Below are 23,489 nucleotides of genomic sequence, written 5' to 3'. Positions count from 1 at the left end.
CCCCACAGAGAATGTGCCCGCAACCAAGATACATGCCCTTGACTTGAATTGAACCTGGGCACCTTCAGTCCACAGGCTGACACTCTATCCACTGAACCAAACCAGCCAGGGAGAGAGTCATATTTTTTTAATAGAGGAGAAGAAGGAGGGTTGAAGAAACCTGCTGGCACATTTTGAACACACTCACTCATGGACCATGCTCCCCAGATTGAGCCACCTTTTATAATCAGACTCTACTAATCTCCGTACCTTATTTCCTAAGACATTTTACATAGGCCATTTCCCCCTTAAGGCCTGTTTAAAAACACAGTTGTGCCTGGCCAGAATGGCTCAGTTGGTTGAGTATCTTCCTGTGCACTCAAAGGTTGCAGTTTGATTGGTTCCATTCCCAGTTAGGGCACACATGGAAGGCAACAGATTAATACCTATCTCTCTTTCTCTTTCCCCACCTCCCTCCGTCTCTCTAAGCATGTCCTTGAGTGAGGATTAAAAAATAAATAAATAGCCTTAACCTGTTTGGCTCAGTGGATGGAGCACCGGCCTGTGGACTGAAGTGTACCAGGTTCGATTCCGGTCAAGGGCATGTACCTTGGTTGGGGGCACATCCCCAGTCAGGGGTGTGCAAGAGGCAGCTGATCAATGTTTCTCTCTCATTGATATTTCTAATTCTCTATCCCTCTCCATTCCTCTCTGTAAAAAACCAATAAAATATACTTATAAATTAATTAATTGATTAATTAATTTAAAAAAAAAAAACACATGATTGTACAGCTTCCCAGGATGTAAGCCAAGATACACCTCAAACCCTTCCCACCTCTCTCCCCAAACACTTCCACACATGCTTTGAACTATGGTGAACTTAGTTTTCTCTGAAACCTCAACTATAATTATGTTAACAACATGCCCCTTAGCATTAATTGCTCAGCATCTTGTCATGTCCCTCTGCTAGAATGGACTCCCAGGGACTAAAAGCTCTTCTGATGTGGCGCTAGTAGAACCTATATCCATTTATTCTCTCTGGCTAGTCCAGTGTCTGATAAATAAATATATTTATTTAATGAAGCACTTAGTTATCCTAAGTTTCTCAATTTAATTTCATATGAAATAAAAGGTAGTGGTTCCATTCTTTTAAGAATAAAAGAAATAATTAAGGAATGTACAAAAATGACTTATGGTAAGTCTTTCAAATAACCTGAGGTTGGAAGTTTAACCATTTACTGCTAGTTTTAAGGTAATTTATTGCCAAAAGATACTTTAAATTTTTCCCCCGACACATTTAGGTGAAAAAGAAATGAACCATTCTGTAGATAAATTGAATTTTCTGTGCTCATGTGTGAAATGTTACCTTTCTCTTGATTCCATCTTTTACTTCTTCTGCTGACACTCTTATGGTTATTTTGTTTTAATGTATTGAAGTAATTTAAAAAAAAAAAAGAGTGGTAAATATGTGGATGTTTTAAATTAATCCACCACTCATTTTTATTTTTATGAACCAAAGGTTTTACAACACAAACACCTTATGAAAACAGACACTTTCTCTCCCCAGTACAGGGCAGGAGTGCCTTTCTGCTCCCCGCTTCCTCCCTACAGAGGCCTTCTTCAACTATGTGCTCTGTAAGCTGCCATTATAGCCTTCAAATATCTCATGCAGGACCATGCAATGGTTGCTCCTTGAGCTCATTCCTTTCCCCGTTTTTTAGACAAATCACAAAAGCAGAATCATCTAGAATAAGCAGAGTGTAGTGACTTCAATTCCAACAGGCCCTCAAAATGCTCTCAATTTCATGCTTCCCTGATCAGCTTTATTTATAAGAAAATAGATCTCTTTGAGAAAACACTTGGACTTGATCTGCTAAGAAATCTCAGCAATATTATTTTGGGGTCACTTGATGAGAAATTTGATGTCTGTATTTGTACCAATATTTTGGGAACAATCTAAGTGACATATCAGAATGTAGCTTAAAATGTGTGTTTGTGTAAATAACTCAGGGGCTAATTTTTCCAAATGCATTCATGTTCAGCAAAGATTGCTAAAGGTTATCACAGCAACTTACTACATAATTTCAACAGAATAATTATAAACATATTCAAAAGGAAATCATATTTGCTACTTTCTCTGTTGCAATAATTCTTTGTTATCAAATATTTCTAAAACTTTCAAAAAAGTTTTAAAAATATACATAAGAGGTAGAAAAAGTAGAACTATTATAAAGCTAGGTGCTCAAACACAAGGTGGCTACAAATTATAATGATTTCAGAGTTTATAATACTTACTTTTTATTTGTGAGGGGGGAAATGGAAACTGTGCTAGAAGCAAAATGTTAGAAAGCTATTGACATCTACACATTTTGAACCATTAAAATCCCAGATTGATTTCATGCTAATTAATTAGCATTTATTTGTTTTGATAAGATATAAATGATTTGCTGTTTACAAGTGCAATGAAGGCAATGTGAAAAAGTCATAAAATGTGGTGCACACATGCCTTAGTTTACCTTTGCTACTAAGAAGTTCTAAGATTCTTTTAAAAATAAAAGAAAAATCACATTAGCTTTGAGCCTCACTTTCTTGCATCTCAAATTCAGGTTTAATTATGTTATATCCACCCGTCAGACATTATTGATTTTGTGAATCAACAGTGATCAAATATCAACAATGTCATATAGTTCAGCCTGTATTTCAGCAAGTTATCAAGTAAGACAATATGTTTAAAAAGTGCTTATTAATTGGAAAAAATAGTGGAAACCAAAGGTTCTGCTGAAACCAATCACTTGAAGTTGTGCTTGCTCACCTAAGTGAATCCCATTTCTTTTTAGTGGAATTTAAGGGAGTAAGGGTAATAAATCAAAGGACAGATTTTTAAGACAGCAATGATGTTAGGCTATGACACATACTTAATATTCACAACACAGATATCATGATATGCTCTAAAATAACCCTGAACTCCATGTGTAAACACAATTATGTTATTCATAAATGTGTCTCACCTCAAAGGCAGATGGCAAGAGCCCAGATTGTAGGCAGACAGCATGCTTGGCTTCCTGACTTTGTCCAGCAATCTCATCCAATAAAAGAGGCTTAAGACTGCAGGATCATCAGCCATCACTGTTACAGAGGAGTACTACCTTTTTGTAACTTCACTCAACTTACAGGTAAAGGCAGACCTCAGGGGACTCCATCTGAGGCACGCATTAGTAGCATCATTCATCTAGGATGAGACCCTGCAAGTAGGAGGAACAGCCTCCTCCCAAAATGTGGAGCTAAAGCACCAGGATTTTCCTGCCTTAGAGTCTCGAACAGAAACACTGGGTATTCTTGGGTCTCAAGCTAGCAGACTATCAGGATGAAGCTTACACCATCACTCTATTAGTTCTCTTGGACCTTCCGGCTCAGACTGGAGCTATACCACTGGCTCTCCAGGATCCTCCCAGCTTAGTGACGGCAGATCTTGGAACTTCTTAATGTCCATTATTACATAAGCCTATTTTTGTGATAAATGTGTTGCTCCCTCTATATATATGCATCCTGTTGATTTTGTTTCTCTGGAAAACCCTGAATAACTTCATATGGGCAAAAACTCTGCCCTTGCCCTTAATGAGCCAGAGGAGGTATTCCTCTTGCATTATACCCTTGCCAACCCAAACACTAGCTCTTACTAGGTAATCACTCAATATTCGCCCTAACTTATCCCATTCAGACTGGCTGACCAGTGATCTTGGTAGCACTTGCTCTAATCTCCCTAGCCCTGACTCCTTCTTTGTTCTCTATACCATATTCATACCTGTCTCTGGCCCTGCTGGGTTTTTGCAGCACCCAAACAATCTCCAAATATGCTGTACTTTGTGCTCACTACATGGTCTTCTCCCTTGATCCTCTCATTGAGGACCATGCATCTGGAACTCAGGCCTCAGATCCCACTCTCAGGCCTCGTCTGCTCTGAGGATTCAAATGAGAACTGGGGGGGAAGTGGGGCACGCAAGGGGTATTATCTATTGGTAGATGAATCATGCCATAGCTACATGAAATAAATAGTTCTTTTCAGCCTTAGGTTATAGAACAGCTAAAATAATATGGTAGATGGTGCGTATATTCTCTATGAACCCAAAAGATTATGCCATACAGTGAATGTGCATATTAGTAGATAGGTATGTTTTAATTCTATTAAACCTATATGTACACGTTTTAGCTGAGGAAGAATTATAATACCATCCATCCACTGGAGCATGTATTTTCTTAAAGATACAATAATTCTACTGTATAATTAACATTAACATATTGTAATATGTTAATCAATCATACATTTTTAAATTATATGATACTGTAGTGTAGAGCATAATAATGGTTAGATAGAACATTATCTTTCTTGTTTGAAAAAGTAAATAATTTCATTCAAATTGCTCATCACCTGTATAACTAACAGAAATTAGATTTTCTGGAATGAGACACAGTAGGATGACTATACACTCATTTATACATTGGCAGAAAAAACTAATACAAATAAGCCCTGAATAAGTTACCCAATAGATATTTCCCTCTATACTATATTTCACTGAAATTCAAAAAGAAGATACTATATCAAATGTCAGCTTAGTTTTGCAACAGCATTGCACAAAATTGTTTCCATAAGATTATTTTGTGAATAAAAAAGTAATGATATTTTGTTTATTTGAAATGATTAATGCCAAGCAGTCCCAAGGCTCCACCACCGGCATTTGAAAGAAAGGGGATCTATCCCTTTAAGTATTCAGTGAGCCACATCTTATTGTGTATATTTTATATTATATAAATTCCCTATAAGATGTACCAACTTTAGTTTTATTTCCAAGAGAGATATGTAAATGTTTTATGGTAGTTGACTAGATCTTTAAAAACGCAAAAACTTTGGAAGAGAAATACATAGAATATGTTAATAAATTTTGGGCTTCAGTTATAAAGGCATGTTTAATGATAATATGCTTATGTAATGATAGTCTTTAATACAGAGCCGAAAAAACTCAACCAGTGGTAAAAGTATCTTAAATATTTCAAATAGTTGATCATTTTACCACATAGGATTGAGCAAGCAAGCATTAAAACAAAAAACAAAAAATAAAAAACAGTTTTGCTAATTCATATAAAACTTTCATTTTAATTCCTTTATCTGGTTTATTCTTAGCTCATCCATCTTAATGAAGTCCTTTAATATTCATGTAGAAATGTACATTTAATCTTCATTTAAAAAAATATGTTTTTATTGATTTTAGAGAAAGAAGAAGGGAGAGGGAGAGGGAGATAGAAAAAGTTTTGAAACAGAAACATCGATCTACCTACTTCAGGCCCCCTACAGGGGTTTGAGCCTGCAACCGAGGCATGAGCCCTGACCTGAAATCAAATCCATGACCTCTTGGGCTCATTATCAGTTTTACTCTCTATCACACAAATCAAAAAGTATATCTTATTTTCCCTTACTTAGATTCTAAACGTAAGTGGCCTCAGCAAATTACCTACAGTCAGAACATCACAACTCTGTAATATTATTAATAGTACACGTGTGCATTGTATACTGCAAAATAACTGAATATTGTAAAGGGTTCCTGGGCTCAACTTTCATGTGTAGGGGTACCAGGGAGGTCCCCCATGCTAACAAACCATTCTCAAACACTAGCAGGGTGTACAAGAATTCAACTCAATTCTGACACTGTCTACCTGGTGTTAGCATCAGATTTTAGAAATTAAGGGGTCAGTTCCTTAAGACTGGTCCCCCATCTCAGTCTCAAATCCAAATAGTTACCTGGGCCTCTCACCAACTAGCTATAGATTAGAAGTTTTTTGTTTGTTTGTTTGTTTGTTTATTTTTTCGGAACACAGGTGCGCCTCCACGGGGTTGACACCCCCCCTCGCCACCCTCCCTCGCAGGAAGGAGGCCCCCACAGGGGTGAGCGAGCGACGGGGGTGGGGGGTGGAGGGACACTGTAACACTGGGGGGGGGGGGTTGGGTCCCTGCCCCGGAGAGAGCGCGCCCACCCCCCATTAGAAGTTTTAAATACCTCCCCCAGTTTGGGATGCTCCCATCAGTTCCAGGTTGTCTCTCCTGGACTTCTGACTGGCTATAAATTCGAGGTTCCCAGGATCCTATTCTCGGGTCCCACTAATTTGCTAGAGCACATGTGTCAAACACAAGGCCCACGGGCCAAATCCGTCCCGCCAGGCCTTGCAATGTGGCCCGCACCGCGCTGCCATCACTGCACTCCGCTGCGTTTCCATCACAATGACAGTTTATGACTGTTCAGTAAACCATTCAGCCCGCGATTTAGGCTGGATTTTAGATTTTGGCCCCTTCTCTGATTGAGTTCGACACCCCTATGCTAGAGCATCCAACAGAACTCAGAGAAACATTTTAATTAGACCTGGCTTGATCACCAATTTGTTATAAAAATATATAATTCAGAAACAGTCAAATGGAAAAGATGCATAGGGTAAGAGGCAGGGGCTTCTATGCTCTCACAGGCACCTTTCCCAGCACAGCACTGTGTTCACCAACCTGAAAGTTCTCTGAGCCCAGTCCTTTGAGGTCTTTATGGAGGCTGCATTACATAGTCATGATTGATTAAATCATTGCCAATGACAATTGATTCAACCCCCTGCCCTTCTCCATTCCCTGGAGGTGAGACAGAGTATAACCCTCTTGTCACAAGGTTGGGTCTCCTGACCATCAGCCTTCATCCTCAGGTGCTTCCAAACATCATCACTTCATTCACAGAAGAAAACACACATTTACCACTCTCAGCAGTTAGCTAATTCCAAAGGTTTTAGTTTCTCTGAGCTAGAACTGGGAAGAAGACCAAACTCTCATATGAATAGTTATTTCTAGAAACACTTAGCTAGATGCTGCCAGGTAGAAAATATCCTACTTATTTGGTATATGTATCAAAATTACAAACATAAATACTCTTTGAACTCCAATTCCACTTTTTAGAATTTATCCTGCAGATATACTTGCATAAATGATATTTATTATAGCCATTCTTATAAAAATATCTGAAGTAGCCTCAATGACCATCTTTTGGGGGAAGATTAAATTAATTATTCTATATTTATACAATGCCATTCTATATAGCAATCAAAATATTTCTCTGTAATGAAACGTTAAATGGAAGAAAATATAAGATGCAGGAAATATATCTTATGATACCATTCATATAAAGGTGGAAAACAAAAGTGTGAGTTTTCATATGAATGCACTTGTATCTTGGTTTTTATATAAATAAAATTGCTCTGGAGAGGGAAAATAAAAAATTATAAAGTTTGCCTGTTGGAAAGTTTGTCTGAGCATAGATGTAGAGATCAGAAGGACAATTTTCACTATATACTGGTGTACAATTTTTATAAACATATACGTACTGTGATTGTATTATTAATATTTATTTTTATAATGAACATTTAAAAATATTGTACCTGACTTCAAGAAATTAATAATTTGTAACATACTTATAGCTTATCTATCTCTAATGTGGACTGCAAAACAAGACACCTAAAAATAAGTGAGAAAGGGAAAGATTAAATGGATTTTTTAAGGCAATATCACAAAATATTAATATTATACTGGATCTAGATAATTATCTAGAGAGAACACTGAATATTTAGATTTCAATATTATTTTATCTTCTCTGTCAATTGTACAAATAATTTACATTCAACAAGTAATTAAAGCATGAAGTATTAGTTTTGCATGAGATGAAACAAAAATGAGTTTATATAGTGATTTCATTATTCCAGAGTTACACAGAATGCTACTTAACTATATATTCAATCACAAAAATTTACTGAATGTTCTGTATGTATTCTTTCATATTTTAGACTCTACATTTTAATAAATTTATAAATACATGACATAGAAGACATATACATCACCTAAAATAGTCAACTTTTCACCCCAATTCACACAGATAAAAGCTAAAATATATGTAAACATCCCTGATTTTAAGTATGATAGATGCAAATAAATCCTTCTTCAACTGTTTGCAAAGACAATTTAACAGTCATGTATCCCCTTATCTCAAAGATCCTACTGTTTCTTTTTTCTGCAAAGTCTAAGAACAGAACCCAAGGTGGAATGGATGCACTCTTCTAAATTCGATAGAATAATCTGTTCAATATTATCCATTTAACTTTTCATGAATGATATTCAAATAAATACATTTCAAAAAGTGTATCTTAATTTAATATCTAAACTTCCATTACCCTTATCTAAAAGTCCTCAAGGGACTGCTGTATGTCCTAGCTTATCATAACTTGTAGAACAATATCTGTTTTCAAACAACCAACAGTTCTATTCACTAAAGAGTGCCAAGTTGTTTCTTTCTATATAGTTACTAAATATATCAATAAATTTCCAGTCTCACAGCTGTTCTATATCTCTGTTGATTTATTTAGTTTAATATATATTTATTTTAAAAATCTTCCATAGGAAAAAAAGGCAAATATTTATTTAAAATAATAATGATGTTCATTTATTATATTGCTATTTTTTAGTCTATAACAAACAAGTTTACAGAAAATTTTCAGGAACTTCCAAATATTTTGAATTAGATTGAATTTTAAGAAAATAAAAAATTATGGGAAGGACTCAAACATATTAATAGATAAAGGTATGGGGTATGCTTATTTTAACTCTGTCAATTTAAAAGCAGTTCCTATTTCATCAGAAACACAAATACATAAAATCATGTTAAAGTATGCAATAATTATTTAAGTCCTTAATTATTATCTGTAATTCTAAAACTTTGAAAACTAAAAGCACTTCTATTAACCTAAACTGTGTTAAATGATAACTAATATCCAAACTGATAGGAAGTTATTTAGACTTTATGGATCTCACATAAAGGAAATATTCCTATGTTTTATTCCAGAAATATGAATATGCTGGCTCAATTCCACTGGGTATGTTCTAGTATATATGATATAGGCACTAAATTAACTTTATAAAATAAAATAATTCTGGCTTCAGACTTTCAGACTTCAGGTATGCAGCTGTTGACTTCAAATTAACCCAGAGATGTGAATTTATTGCCTATAGTTATTATCAGTTAAAATATTTTATACTGTACTAGAGGCCCAGTATACAGATTCATGCATCACTGGGGTCCTTTAATCTAGTCTGTGGGGATCGGGCTGAAACCAGCTCTTTAATATCCCCCGAGGGCTCCTTGATTGTGAGAGGGACCCCACCCATGCACAATCAGGGCCAAGAAGGGTATGTGGGAGGGCTCCAGGGCCTGTCTGGCCTGTCTTGCCCAGTTCAGATTGGCCAGACCACAGCAGCAAGCTAATCTACCAGGTGGAGCATCTGCCCCTTGGTGTGTCATAGCATTGGTCGAAGGTCAAAGGAATGGTTGGACACTTAGTATATTAGGCTTTTATTATATAGGACTAGAGGCCTGATGTATGAAACTTGTGCAAAAGTGGGCCTTCCTTTCCCAGGTTTCCAGCACCGGCTTCCCTCTGGCATCTGGGACCTGGCTTCCCTCCAGCTGCTGGCAGGCACCCAGGAACCGGGATTCCCTTACAGCCCTGGCTTCCTCTGGAAGGTCCTCAGGAAAGATGCCCAGTCTAGTTAGCATTTATGCTTTTAAAATTATATATTATTGACATAGAACAAGATATCCTTTTTAAAAAGAGTCATTCTAAATCATGTAAGCAACAGATTTTCATGAACAAATCAGTATAATCAATTATACAACTCTGAGTAATTTTAACCACAAATTTGTTAAAGGATTGCAAAGCTTAAAGAAAACTACATTGAGCTAAAACAGAAATGGTTCTTGGTAACTTTTATGATTTTCTATTAGTCATGACTTTGGCTTATCTAAGTGTAATCTGCATAAATAATGTATGAACACTTTAAAATAATCAGAATTGGTAAAAATATTTTAAAAAGATTGATAGTCTTTATTTTTATCAAAGAGAAATGCATAATTTAAAAAAACACACAATTCATATAGTCTTTCATTTGAGGTAAAGAAATTAACAGAGGATGGAATGTTACTTTTTAAGCACAATATGTATTAGAACACTATTGATGGAATATATTAAAAAACACAACACTACATACTAGGAAGCTATTATTCATTATCACACTTCTTTAAAATATAAGCTTTGATAGTAAGACTCCCTTTTCATGCAAAAGAAAACTGTGTTTAAATAAATGAGAAAACTCCTGAGGTAAATACGTTCGGTTCTGCTTTCATTAGATAAGATGAACATGAACTGACTATTTAGCTAATAGTTCTTTGCTAACAGCTTCGCCATTATCCAAGGCACACACACTATTAATGGAAAAATCAGACATGTACAGCACCTCCCTAGCAAACTCCCATCTCTTTACTATAAATTACTAACTCTAGTATAATTGGAAATCTAAATAAATTCCCTGGTGATTACAGATTACACTCACAAATCCAAAAAGCTACAACACAATGGAGCTTTCTCTAGGAATATTAATTATTCCAATTCTAGGCAGCTCAATAGTCAAAATCCAGCCCCCAGCTGGCTAATATGTACAGCCTGAGCATTTACCAGCAGGCTGCTGCATTAGGAACAGCACGATTCCATTTCACGGAAGAATACTGCAAATGCTATGTATAAATGATTCCCTCTAGAAGAGTCCTTAAGGCATAAGTGTTTATCCCCTTGAATGTTCAGGCTAACTTGCTCCGCAGGGTGTCATCAGGATTAATTCTGAGGAAAGCAAACAAAAGGTGTAATGTATTCTGAACAGAGTAATGAGAAACAGGGATCCTAAAGTTTAGAAGTTTCACATTTGAGAACACAAGAAAATCTCTTGATGAAAGTGTCCATGGCTTCAGTCCTTATTTCCAAGACAGATTCTGAGAGGGTCGTTTATTTTCCTAATCAGACAAAGGTTCTGAATTATGGGTCAGGATCCCTGAAATCAGCCTCCTTTTATGAGAATAATTGATGCCCAGAAATGAGTTGCTTTTTGAGAATTTTCCAAACTTACATCATTATTTCCTATAATTTGGTTATCGATTAAAATTATCTGATGGATAAATTTTATGATTTGTAAATTTTACATCAATAAAGCTTTTCAACAGTCTACGGATGGATGAATAGATAGATGAATACATAAATGGATAACAGATGTGTAATGGAAATAACACTACAGAAAAATGTTAATGAAAGTTCAGTCAGTATGGCTGAGCTTCAACCTATGATAAGTTCAATTTCAATCAGGGCACATGCCCAGGTTGCCCGCCTGATCCCTGGGAGGGGTGTGCAAGAGGCAGCAGATCAAAGATTCCCTCACATCATTAGATGTTTCTATCTCCTCTCTTTCTCTATGAAATCAATAAAAATATTTTTAATGTTAATATAAGAACTTGGGCAGTTGGTTTAGAGATATTCACTACAAAAGTCTTTCAATTTTTCTGTATGTTTGAACATTTTCTTGATAACTGGCATCATGTCTAAACATACTCTAAAAACAATTCAAGGAAAAAAAATCTGGTTGAAAGTTATAAAGTAACAATTTTTACCATTTTTGTAACCTTTCTTTAAAAGTGAAGTTGTATCAAAAAATAGTAAACATGGGGAAACTTTTTGGCAGAAATTAATATTTGAAGGGCCTTTACTTTGTAAGGAAATTATATGACCTTAATGCCTTCCTGAGGTTTATGATCTGGTCTCTCCACACTACACTAGCTCTCTGCTCCTTTCCTCTCAAACACATACAGTGGACTTCTGGTTATAAAATAAAAAATAATAGTAATAACAACAACAACAATACCTTTCACAAATCTATGGTTAAGGGTAGGTCTGTATGGGCAACAGCCAAGTGGACAACATTTTGAATGGAATACATTAAGTGAATTTAAATAACTGCACACACAATCTTAATAGCCATTAAAAACAAACAAACAAACAAACCTGCCATCAGTATGTTTTGTGTTGTTTTTACTTTTGTGTAGAGATGGGAAATTGAATTTTTCCTTGAGGGCAGCGTGTATTGGCTAAACACAGGAAAAACACACGCACACCTTTAATTAGCTTCTTGTTATGCAAGACTGAAGCAAAAATCATTTTCAGGAATCCAGAGACCAGAAACGAAAAAGAGGTCTGTACTATATTGTAAGAGAATCTCTAGGCTGTTGGAGGAGACTGACCTTCTTACTCTCAATGTTCTGGGGCATTTTTACTAGGACACCTGCTGTTTCCCCATCTCTGCCTAGCTGAAGGGATCCTGAAATACCAGTAGGAAAGAAATGATAACAGAAGTCCCTTTAAGAAGGGCTGTAATTGCCCCATCTGGGAATGGTGGGCTGTATGCCATGAAGAGAGCTTAGTAGTACATAAGTTTCTGAGAAGAGCCTAGCCTATTAGCTCACATTCATTTTAAATGTGGAAATGAGTTTCCAAGACTTCTGTTAAACTGTGTAAAGCAGCCAATCCTGGACTTAGCTGTATGGGCGACACCTAGGCCAGGCCTGGGCCCACCTTTGCTTGAAGCGCTGGGAAGCCTTCTCAGCTTAGGGCAACCCTGGCTGACACAGCAAGAGGGGTCCTCAAGGGAACCGAGCAGAAACCCAGAGCAGAACGTAGGTGAGATTTTACATGTAAATTTCCCAGAAAGCTGAGGAAAGGAGTTCTCTATGACTAGGGAGCAGCGGGAAGGTGCCCTGAGTGCAGGAACATCTGGGTGGGCTGTGGGCAAGCATAACCACAAGAAATGTGTCCAGGCCAGCACAACAGTTGATGTGTTTTTCCAGAAAAAAATACGGTATGAATGATACCTTTGTAATTAACCTAGTTATTAATAATAAGGAGCAAAGAGAAGGCCAGATATTATAGGTATGTCATTTTGATACCATGGTAATTTAACCTAGTTATTCATTAACAAGAAGGGAGCACATGAAAGGCCAAATGTTACTGTCATTTGTGCAGCTTTGCCAGCAGGCTGCCGCTTAGATGCAAACCCAGAAAAGATTGGGTGACTTATGGAAGGTACTTGTCTGTCAGTCACACCTGCAAACAGGTCACTGACCAGGATAGGAGTAGCCACTGCAAGGCTGAGACATTGGAGATATTTAATCTCCTGAACAAAGGAGTTTGCGCTCCTGGTTTGCACTCCTGGCTTGTGTGGCTCTCAGCTCCTGCAGTCACCACATGCACCTCAGCCATGTGAACCACACACAGAATGTACTAATGGACTGCAAGTAGCCTAATGCTAACCCAGACCCAACTCCACCGTGGAACGGAAACTCCAGACACTGGCTCTGCTTCCAATGCTACTGAATCCCTAGCTGCACATCTTTCAGGACCGGATTAAGGGAAATGGGACTTTGGAAACGAAGGGATGTAATTCCACAAAAATAAAGCTTTCAACCACATCTCATCCTCCTGTGGGGCTTCCAGAAAAGCTTATTCCAGTGGAACCCCAAGAATCCCACTCCCACTAGCAATGGAGAAAGACCATCTTCACATTTCTCTGATAATAATTTGGGCAGCTTTGCAGTTTTACACTCCTCAGGGAGCCACTGGTATATTCCCACAGATCCCTGGGAGAGGGGACTGGACCAAAGGAAGATAAACCTCTTCCCAATAAAGTTGGGAAGAGGGGGGGTCTAATAAAGGTGCTTAATGATTTGGGAAAGGTCATTGGCCAGAATAGTCATGGCTCCTGCGAGTGCAGGAAGATGTGGGATATTTAATCCCCTACACCGGGGATAGGAAAGTTCCAGGCTGCAGACCATATAATGCCCACAAAATCATTTGGTCTGGCCCTGCCAATGTATGAGTTAAATGTTTGACCAAATATAGCAGGCTTATCTTTAGGTTGGTAATTTTGTATTGACTGTGAATGATGTTATAAACATCCAAATGGCTCTTGGCAGAAAAAAGTTTCCCCACCCCTGCAGAGGAGTTCATTCTCTTGGGCTCTGTTGCTCTTTGTCTTTCTCGGTTGACTCCTGGCTTGCTGGGGTCTCACTCTCCTGTTTCTTGCATTTTCCCACATCAGCCAGGGCCATACAATGGATTAATGTGCAGTAACTAGCCTGCTGAACCCAGTGGAAACATTGAATGGACTTTGGCTCTGCTTCTAGCTCTACTGAATCCCCAGCTGCTCCTCTCCCAGGACTGGATTAAGGGAAATGGGACTTTAGAAACACAGGGATGCAATTTTAGGCAAATAAAAGTCACTCATCCTCCCTTGTGGGTCTCAGAAAATTCTTTTTTCTCAAGATATCATAAGGAATCCACCCCAGCACTCAGTGGGGAAAGGAATACTGCAAATCCCCCAATGACACTTTGAGGTTGTGTGTTTAGTACTTTAATTCAATAAAAAATGTTAGAGCTAGAAGTCTGAGAGCTTTTCTAGATAATCTTCTTACTTTAGTGGTAATAATGATACCAGATAATATGTGTACAGTGCTTGTGTGCCAGGAATTGTTCTGTGCACTTTACATATATTAACTCTCACAATCCATTCAGAAACATTGTGATATAAGAATTACACTATTTCCACTTAATAGAAAGCAAAATTGAAACACAGAGAGGATGAGTTACTTGCCAACATTATGCATGTACCAAGTCAAAGGTAAGAGAGTGAGGCAAAGCAGGAAAAATCACATATTGAAGGATATACAGACAAAAACAGCTCCATAGGCCATGAATGTGATCCCGACTCAAATATCCCATGTAATCTACTGATCACATTATGAAAACCAAATTAATTCACTTCACAGATGTAAATGCAAAACAATTCACCATGAAATGTACACACTGGCAAATGCCCATTTCACAAAACCCCCATTATTCGGTACTGAAAATGTCTGTCTGAATGAAGACAAGCTGTAACATTGTAGTACAGAAAATTCCAGTGTAATATATACATTATCAAATTCATCTTTTACTGTGGAAATTTCAAAATGTTTCTGTTCCTTCGGCTAACTAAATTAGCTTACTAAATTAGATGAAAGAGAGGAAGAAATAAGGAAAACTAAAGACAGAAATATGCATTCTATATTGTTCCTGGTTTGCCTAAGAAATTTGTATAGTGGCAAATAAAGTCACTTTTTATGTTTTTATATCCTTACCCAAGGATATGTTTTTATTTATGACAGAGAGGGAGAGGGAGAGGGAGAGGGAGAGGGAGAGGGAGAGGGAGAGGGAGAGGGAGAGGGAGAGGGAGAGGGAGAGGGAGAGGGAGAGGGAGAGGGAGAGGGAGAGGGAGAGGGAGAGGGAGAGGGAGAGGGAGAGGGAGAGGGAGAGGGAGACTGATTGTCTCCAGTATGTGTCAGACCTAGAATAAAAACTGAAACCTTTGTTGTATGGGAGGACGCTCCAACTAACTTAACCACCCAGCCAGGGTGAGAAAGCACTTCTTTTCTGTGAATAAATGATATGGTTTCCCATTTTTCCTTTTTAAATGAACTGTTAATATAAGTTAGACCAGGTACTGTGCATTGGTGGACATGCTCCCTCCTGAATCCACAGTGCCTGTCCCAGACTTCTTTCCCCCCTTAATGCAGTGAAGCAAAATTTAATTTGAAAATGCTTCCTCAAAGTCTTGTAAAGTAATAGGTGCATCTGTGTTTCTAATCTAGGGTTTCATAAATCTCTTTAGGGGAAAATGCTTAAAGAAACAAAAAACATTAAGGAACAAAAATAAAAAAATAGCAAAGCCAAAGCCAATATTTACTTCATTATACAGTTTTCTAAGAGGGTGAAGGATTGTCTACTGTCTCTCTCTTAGCAATGTAATTTTAGCATGTAAACACTGCTGATGTACTGAAATGGCGGGTCAAAATGAAGACTAACTCTTATGTCTAACTAAATGGCTCATTTATATATATATATCTATATATATATATATATATATATATATATATATATATATTGATTTCAGAGAGAGAGGTAGAGGAAGAGAGAGATAGAAACATCGATGATGAGAGAAAATCCCTCCTGCATGCCCCTCACAGGTGTTTGAGCCCACAACCTGCACATGTGCCCTGACGGAATCAAACTGTGACCTCTTGGTTCATAGGTCAATGCTTGACCACTAAGCCACGCCAGCCAGGCTGAATGACTCCCTTTTGTCAGGCTGAGAAAATCTTGAAAATTTGCAAGTTCACTTGTTATTAGGTCTAGTAATAATTAATGTCGTTTTCTAATACTTTTTTTAAATCGAATTTATTTAAACAATACAACAAAATTTAATCAACAATATAGTTGCCGTTGTTTTCTACTACTTGTGCCCATCGCTCAGGAAGCATTTTAATCCCTCTGTTGTAAAATTCTTGTGATTTTGATGCAAAAAATTCGGTCAATGCATTTTTGAGGCATTCTTCATTATTAAATTTTTTTCCAAGAAGGAAGTTTTGCAAAGAACGAAACAAATGGTAATCGGAAGGGGCAATATCAGGAGAATATGCAGGTTGAGGGAGAACTTCCCATTCCAACTGGCTCAGTTTTTCAGCAGTGATTCTTGCAGTATGCAGTCGTGCGTTATCGTGGTGAAGAATTACGTCCTTCCGATTAATCAGCGCGGGTTCTTTTTCTCTTAAAGCTTGGGCTAACCTTTCCAATTGGGCACTATACACTGCACTTGTAATGGTTTGGATAGATGGTAAAAGTTCATAATGAAGAATTCCTTTAAAATTCCACCAAACACACAACATCACATTTTGGCATGCAAGTCAGGTCTTGGCGTGGGCTGCAGAGCCTCATTTTTGTCCAACCATTGAGGCCGCCTTTTCAAATTAACATACAGCACCCATTCTTCATCTCCTGTAACAATTTGCTCTGAAAATGGCAAACGGTTTTGACGAGAGAGGAGCAAACTGCAAATTGTGACTCTTTGATTATGGTTGTTGTCGGTCAACTCATGAGGAACCCACTTTCCAAACTTTTGGACTTTGCCAAGTGCACGCAATTGATTGGAAATTGTTTTTTGTGAACAATTTAAAGTTGTTGCAAGCTCTTGTTTGGTAATTTGAGGATTTTGCACCAAAAGAGCTTGAAGAGCTTCTTGATCAAAATTGGACACACGGCCGGGACTGGTTTGGCTCAGTGGATAGAGCGTTAGCCTGAGGACTGAAGGGTCCCGGGTTCGATTCCGGTCAAGGGCATATACCCTGGTTGCAGGCACATCCCCAGTCGGGGGTGTGCAAGAGGCAGCTGGTCGATGTTTCTCTCTCATTGACGTTTCTAACTCTCTGTCCCTCTCAATTCTTCTCTGTGTAAAATCAATAAAATATATTTTTAAAAAAAAATTGGACACAGGGCCTCGACCACTCTTGTCATCTAACGAAAAATTTCCCTTGCGAAATTTCTCAAACCAACGCTGGCATTTTCTGGCGCTAACTGCATCTTGACCAAGAGCACTACAGATGTTTTTTGCAGCCTCACTTGCTTTTCTTCCTAATTGGAACTCGTAAAGCATGCAGTGCCCAATATGCTCTTCATCCGCCATCTTCTTAGCCCTAGTTTTGCAACAAAAACCAAAGCAAACACAAACTTTTTCAAGCAAAACTTGTTAATTGCACTTCACACGTTCTGTAGATACCACGTGTTTGAAGGTTATGTCAATACAAGTCAACGCCAAGCAAGATTTTAAACGAATGTTTAAAAATGACATTAATACATTAATTATTACTAGACCCGATATTATAGAACATCAACGTTGAGGTTTCTTTCCAAACACATATCTGGCAAAGTGAATGTACATTAATATCTTAAATCTTTCTGCAAACCTTTAACCTTACCCATAAAAATAGATTTTTTTTTCTTAACAGGAGAAAAGTTGAGAGTCAAACTGTCATTTTCTTTTCATGATTTGATTTTAACCACCCTTAAAAATAGAAAAGAAAAAAAAAAAAAGTGCTGCCTCAAAATGAAAATAGTGGAAGCAAAGTCATGGGGGTGGGGGTTCATAAGCAACATGAACAATTCCTTCCAGAGCTAGACTCTGAAATAAAAAATTTAAAAAAATGTTTTCATAACATTTCATTTATTTAATCAAAGTCTTATTAAAGAACTAGGTTAGATTTTAAAGTCTAAACATAAAATGCATTATCCTTTGGGTCAATAATTTTCAAGCTTTTTGGTCCTGGGACCTCTTTATACCTTTAAAAATTATCAAGAATCCCAGAAGGTTTTTCTGTAGCTAGACTATATTGCAACAGAAATTACAACTGGAAAGTATTTAAACAGATAACTAGAAAAGCATACATTCCATTATCCTTCAGAGTGATAATGTCCGTCATATCACATGGGTAGCACCTCTAGAAACTCCACTGAATGTCGTGAGAGGATGGGAATGAGAAAGAGTAAATGGTGACTTAGAATTAGTATGAATATAACTTTACTCTTACAGAAAGCCTAAAAGGGTCTCTGGCACCTCCAAAGTTCCCTAGAGAAGACTATGAGAACAGGTAGTATAGTATCATATAATGGCATTTCCACTTTAAAACCAAAGCATTAATGTATTAGTCCCACACACACACACAAAAAAAATTCCATCCCCACTCTATTCCACTCAAAATAATCAGTGGCGATAAGTACTGACTCTGGAGAGGAAAGGTCACTGGCTATTGGCTGCCTACTAATATTCATTCTCACCTTTCATAAGAGAACTTCTGAATTTCATCTCGAGACATGTTCATCCAGCACAAGGCTGTATTTCCAAGAACTCTTTGCAACTTAGTGTGCCCATGGGACTAAGACTTGGATAACTGGATGTTATAGATGCATATCACTCCTGGATTATCTCTTTAAAGGGACTGGGAGGCTCTCCTGGTTTTTCTCTCACCACTGGTGGAAAGAAGCAATGTGGCAACCACAGTTTTTAGAATGTCAGGACTCCCCCTTCAGTTCTCCACTGCTCATTACTGGAGTTGTTGTGTGATAGGGCACTTGGTTCCTACTTTATTTTAGCCTCTTGTCTCTTAGCTTCTAACTACTACCCTGTTTCCCCGAAAACAAGACAGTGTCTTATATTAATTTTTGCTCCCAAAGATGTGCTAGGTCTTATTTTCAGGGGGAGTCTTATTTTTCCATGAAGAAGAATACGGTACGCATTTATTGTTAAGTGAAAATAAAGGCAATTTATTACCTATATATGGTACAGTAGTACGGTAGTTGTCAACACAAACCAGACAAACTGAATCCTACAGTATCAAGAATTTACTCATTTATTCAATGACAATCGTGCCATCATCTTCTGGAACATCATTAGAACAATCCAATTCCTGAATTTCCTGGTGAATTTCTTGTGACTCCATTTCTTTCAAAATCAGTAGACCAAATCTCTCATGTTTAGCAATAGCATTCTGAGACAGAGCCTGGGGGGGGCTTATTTTTGGGGGATGCCTTATATTTCACTCAGAAAGAAACCTGTAAGTAAGTCTTATTTTCGGAGGATGTCTTATTTTCAAGGAATCATGGTATAAGAATGTCCATGGCAAGGCTGGTTTATCTCTCTCTCTCTCTCTCTCTCTCTCTCACACACACACACACACACACACACACACACACACACACACACACACATCCATAATGTTAAAAAAAAAATGCAGAACCAATAAGAAGGGAATATATATAGAACTTTGAGTCCCATGAGAGAGAGGAGGAGAGAGGAAAAGCTAGTAGTATATATTTGTTGTTTAGATAGTTAACACCTGAGTTCTCAACATCAGCTTAATAGCAGCAACAAATATTTATTTGGGGTCAGAAATACTGTTGGACACTCTTAATCAGTTTGCTGGGATATTTATCACTTCAGTACCCTGAGGTACCCTTCCCTATTAAATAAAGCCCCTGTTAAGGTGTTTAAAGATCCATAATACTGCATTAAATACTGTTTTCCTGGTCTCTGGGTTCTTTTTTGAATGTCTGAACAAATTCAGAAATACACTCCAAGAAAAAGGGCCTAGCTCTGTCTACATATGTGCTGGAGCCTCCTCTGTGAGGTGGTGGGCTGCCACACACAAGGGTGACAGCAGGTTAGACATCCACTGTTCCTGGACAGTGGACTCCGCCTGCTGACAGCCACAACACTGCTGCTCTGCCTCAAGGAACAGGACCTAGAAGAAGCTACTCCAACAGCACAGAGCCCGAGGTCACAGCAGGGCTTACCAAGCACCAGTCTTGCCACCTCACACCCAGGTGCCCAGCCACCTTAGAAAAACTGAGCACAATAAAGTAGACAAATGCAGTATTTTATCAAGTTAAATGTTTCATCTCTGCATGTGTTATTTAGTCTGAGATTATGTACTTCCTATGAAATAGAGTTGATAATTAATGTGTAGCCTTTTTAAAAAATGTATTTTCTTAAAAAACAATTTTTAAGGGACAGCCCTATGCCAGTTTCCAGATTTTTAAATTGAATCCTTAAATCTAAACATATGAGAAACTCCTCTAGGGCCTACAAATTTCTCTTTTTGTTTTCTATTTTTTAATATATGACAGGGATGCCGGCTCATTGTTACCACAACCTCATAATGAAACAACCTAAGCAAACATGATATTGAGGGAGATGGTAGTATAATAATTAGCACTTGCATAGCACTTCATTTTTGGCAAAAAATGTTCGCATGTGCCCAGCCAGTGTGGCTCAGAGATTGAGCATAGACCTATGAACAAGGAAATCACAGTTCAATTCTAGTCAGGGCATGGGACTGGGTTACCAGCTCCATCGCGGTAGGGAGGAGGCAGTTGATCAATGATTTTGTCATCATTGAAGTTTCTTTTCCTCTTCCTTCCTCTCTGAAATCAATAAACACATATTTTTTAAAAGAAAAGAAAACAGAGATACCTCTCTCCTTGCATGTGAGGACACAGAGAGAAGGCAAGCATATGCCAATGAGGAAGAGAGCCTCCCCGGAAACTACACTCCCTCCGCCCAACTTTAATCTTGGACTTGTCAGCCTCGAGACCTGAGAAAATATACTTCTGAGAGCTTTTAAAGTCACCCAGTGTATGGTATTTGTTATGGCAGCCCAAGCTGACTAAGACACAAGCCTTCAACAATTTTAAATTGCCTCTGAAAATATGAAACTTAACTGTAGACTTCAAAGGTCATAGTCAAGTCTTTTCTCAGCTATTCCTCTCCAATCATTCTTAAAACTCATACCAGCAAAAATTAAATCACAGAAAACCCTATATCTGATTATAATTTCAGGTCTCCATAGAACAGCTTTATAAAAGAAATAAAAGTTAGTTTACAAACATCGTAGGACATTATTTCTTCCACTTGAAAAATATCCTCCTTTCATTACTGTTTTTAATAAAAATGGATGCCCTCCCTCTCCGTTAATATAAGTCTGACCTCAAAAAATATGGATCTACCATGGAACGAGTGATCTATATTGTCAGTAATTTTTTTTAAATTAGTATTATTTAGTACATGTATTTACTCTGATTATAACACAAATCTATGGGAGCATCTGTGAGCACACAGCACAGGAAATGAGAAGGGCATGCAATGCAGTTGTTCTTCTAGTCAGGCTAGAGATCAAGGGTGAAAAGACATATACAAGCTAAGCTAATGGCAAGTCTATGGTTTCAAGAAAATGTGATTTATTACTGAGTCAGTAAAACTTTGGCAAACAAGTGTGCATTGAAGCAAATAGGCACCAATCTAGCTCGATGATTAAAAAAGAAGAAAAAATTTGCTAGCGATTTTTCTGCAGCTTGTGGATCAGCGACTTCCTTAAAATAGGGCAAGTGACTCTAATCTCAAGAAGGCGTGCAGTATGGAGATGACATTAAGCTGATGGATTTTAAACTTTATCCTACAAACCAAAGCTCTGGGGAGATGCAATAGTACACAGAAGGCATGGATGATAATTATCATAACTTAGATGCAGCCTTCAAAATATACGTGGACTAGAGGCCATCCTAGGTTAAGACACTGAGAAGATGGCAATAATTGATGGGAATAAAAAACAAGAAGGCTTAACACTACAAAAAAAATGGCTTTTGGTTGAAGCTGTCATTCTCAAAGGATGCGCCACTGACCAGGCACATCACCTGAAAAGTTTTAGGAATGCAAATCCTCAGGCCCCAGCACAAGCCTACTGAGCTCTCAGAGTGAGGTCTAAGAATCTGCACCTGAACCAATCCTGAGAGTGATTCTCATACATACTCAAGGTTGAGAAACACTGAATTAACTAAAGGCATGAAATAATGTCTCCTAAGAGAGCCCATTAATAGAGATTTAAGTCCTATCATAACAGACAATTCACATTTCCTTCCAACATTTTCTTGATAGCCAAAAATGCATATTAAGCACTGCCCAGGGTTTGTCATTTCAAGTAGATTGCCTTGGAGGAAAATTAATTTAATATAAAAAAATAAAACTATCCCTCATGGATGAACCCCCAAAACATTATGCTAATTTAAAGAAACCAGATGCAAAAACACTCTATAGTTTATGATTCTGTTTATAGGAAATGTTTAGAAAAGGAAATCTATGGGGACAGAAAGTGGATTAGTAGTTGCCTGGAGCTGGGTTTGGACAGTAACAGGAATTTTTAGTGAACAAACATGTGGGATCTTTTGGGAGTAACGGAAGTATTTTAAAATTGAATTGGGATGATGATTGTACAACTCTATAAATTACTAAAAATAACTGAATTGTGTATATAAAATCTAAATTTTACAGTATGTGTGTTAGTTTTCTGGGGCTGCCATAACCAAGTGTCACTGGATGGCATTAAAATACACAAATTTATGGTCTCAATTTTTGAGTCTAGATATTCCAAAACCAAGATGATGGCAGGTCAATATTCCTTTTGAAACAGGAAGTCATCCTCCTGTACCTCTTCTTTCCTTCTGGTATTTATCTGCAATCATTGGCATTCTTTCATTGTCACATGACATCTTTTCTATGTGTGTCATTATGTTTTCTTATAAGGATATGAATATTGCATTAAGGGCTCACTGTACACCGTTGTGCCCTCATCTTAACTAATTATATTTGCAATGAACCTATTGCCAAATAAGGTCAAATTTGATTTGCTGGGGCTTTTGACTTCAACATATTTTTTTGGGGGGTGGCGGGAACAATTCAACCTGAGCAGTATGCAAAGTATACCTTGATGATTCTGTTGAACATAAAAATTTAAAAGATTTTCACACAAAAGTTACTATGATATTTGAACATGTGCCATTAAAAACATCTCTCATAAAAACAGTATTCTTAACAATCAATTTCTTATTAATTATTCATTTACTAAAAAAAATACCATAGGGATCCATACCCCTGAACTCCATATGGCTAGATAAAGACATTTACTACCTGAAGAGCAATAGATCAGATATTGTTTTATTCCCACAGTTAGCAGTAGAAAAGAATGAGCAGAAAATGAAGGAAATAGCAAATGAGTACATTTTTGGAAATTACTGTTCAGCATCAATTGGTGTCTGTATGTGTGTTAGGGGGAAGAGGTTCCTATTAAAACACAGCCACAATTTGCAGCAGGAGCCAG

The 23,489-nt window shown here is 37.5% G+C and overlaps 1 protein-coding gene across 1 annotated transcript in view; it reads right to left on the bottom strand.

The window, feature by feature from the left end:
• GPC6 (glypican 6) overlaps nucleotides 1-23,489 on the bottom strand; it is a 1,066,799-nt gene that overhangs the window by 750,088 nt on the left and 293,222 nt on the right. The gene's annotated exons all lie outside the window — the stretch shown is intronic.

The sequence above is a fragment of the Pipistrellus kuhlii genome, unplaced genomic scaffold (genome assembly GCF_014108245.1).
Source record: "Pipistrellus kuhlii isolate mPipKuh1 unplaced genomic scaffold, mPipKuh1.p scaffold_m20_p_3, whole genome shotgun sequence".
Lineage (NCBI taxonomy): Eukaryota > Metazoa > Chordata > Mammalia > Chiroptera > Vespertilionidae > Pipistrellus > Pipistrellus kuhlii.
The sequence above is the reverse complement of the archived record's forward strand: the minus strand, read 5'-3'. Positions and strand labels throughout refer to the sequence as shown.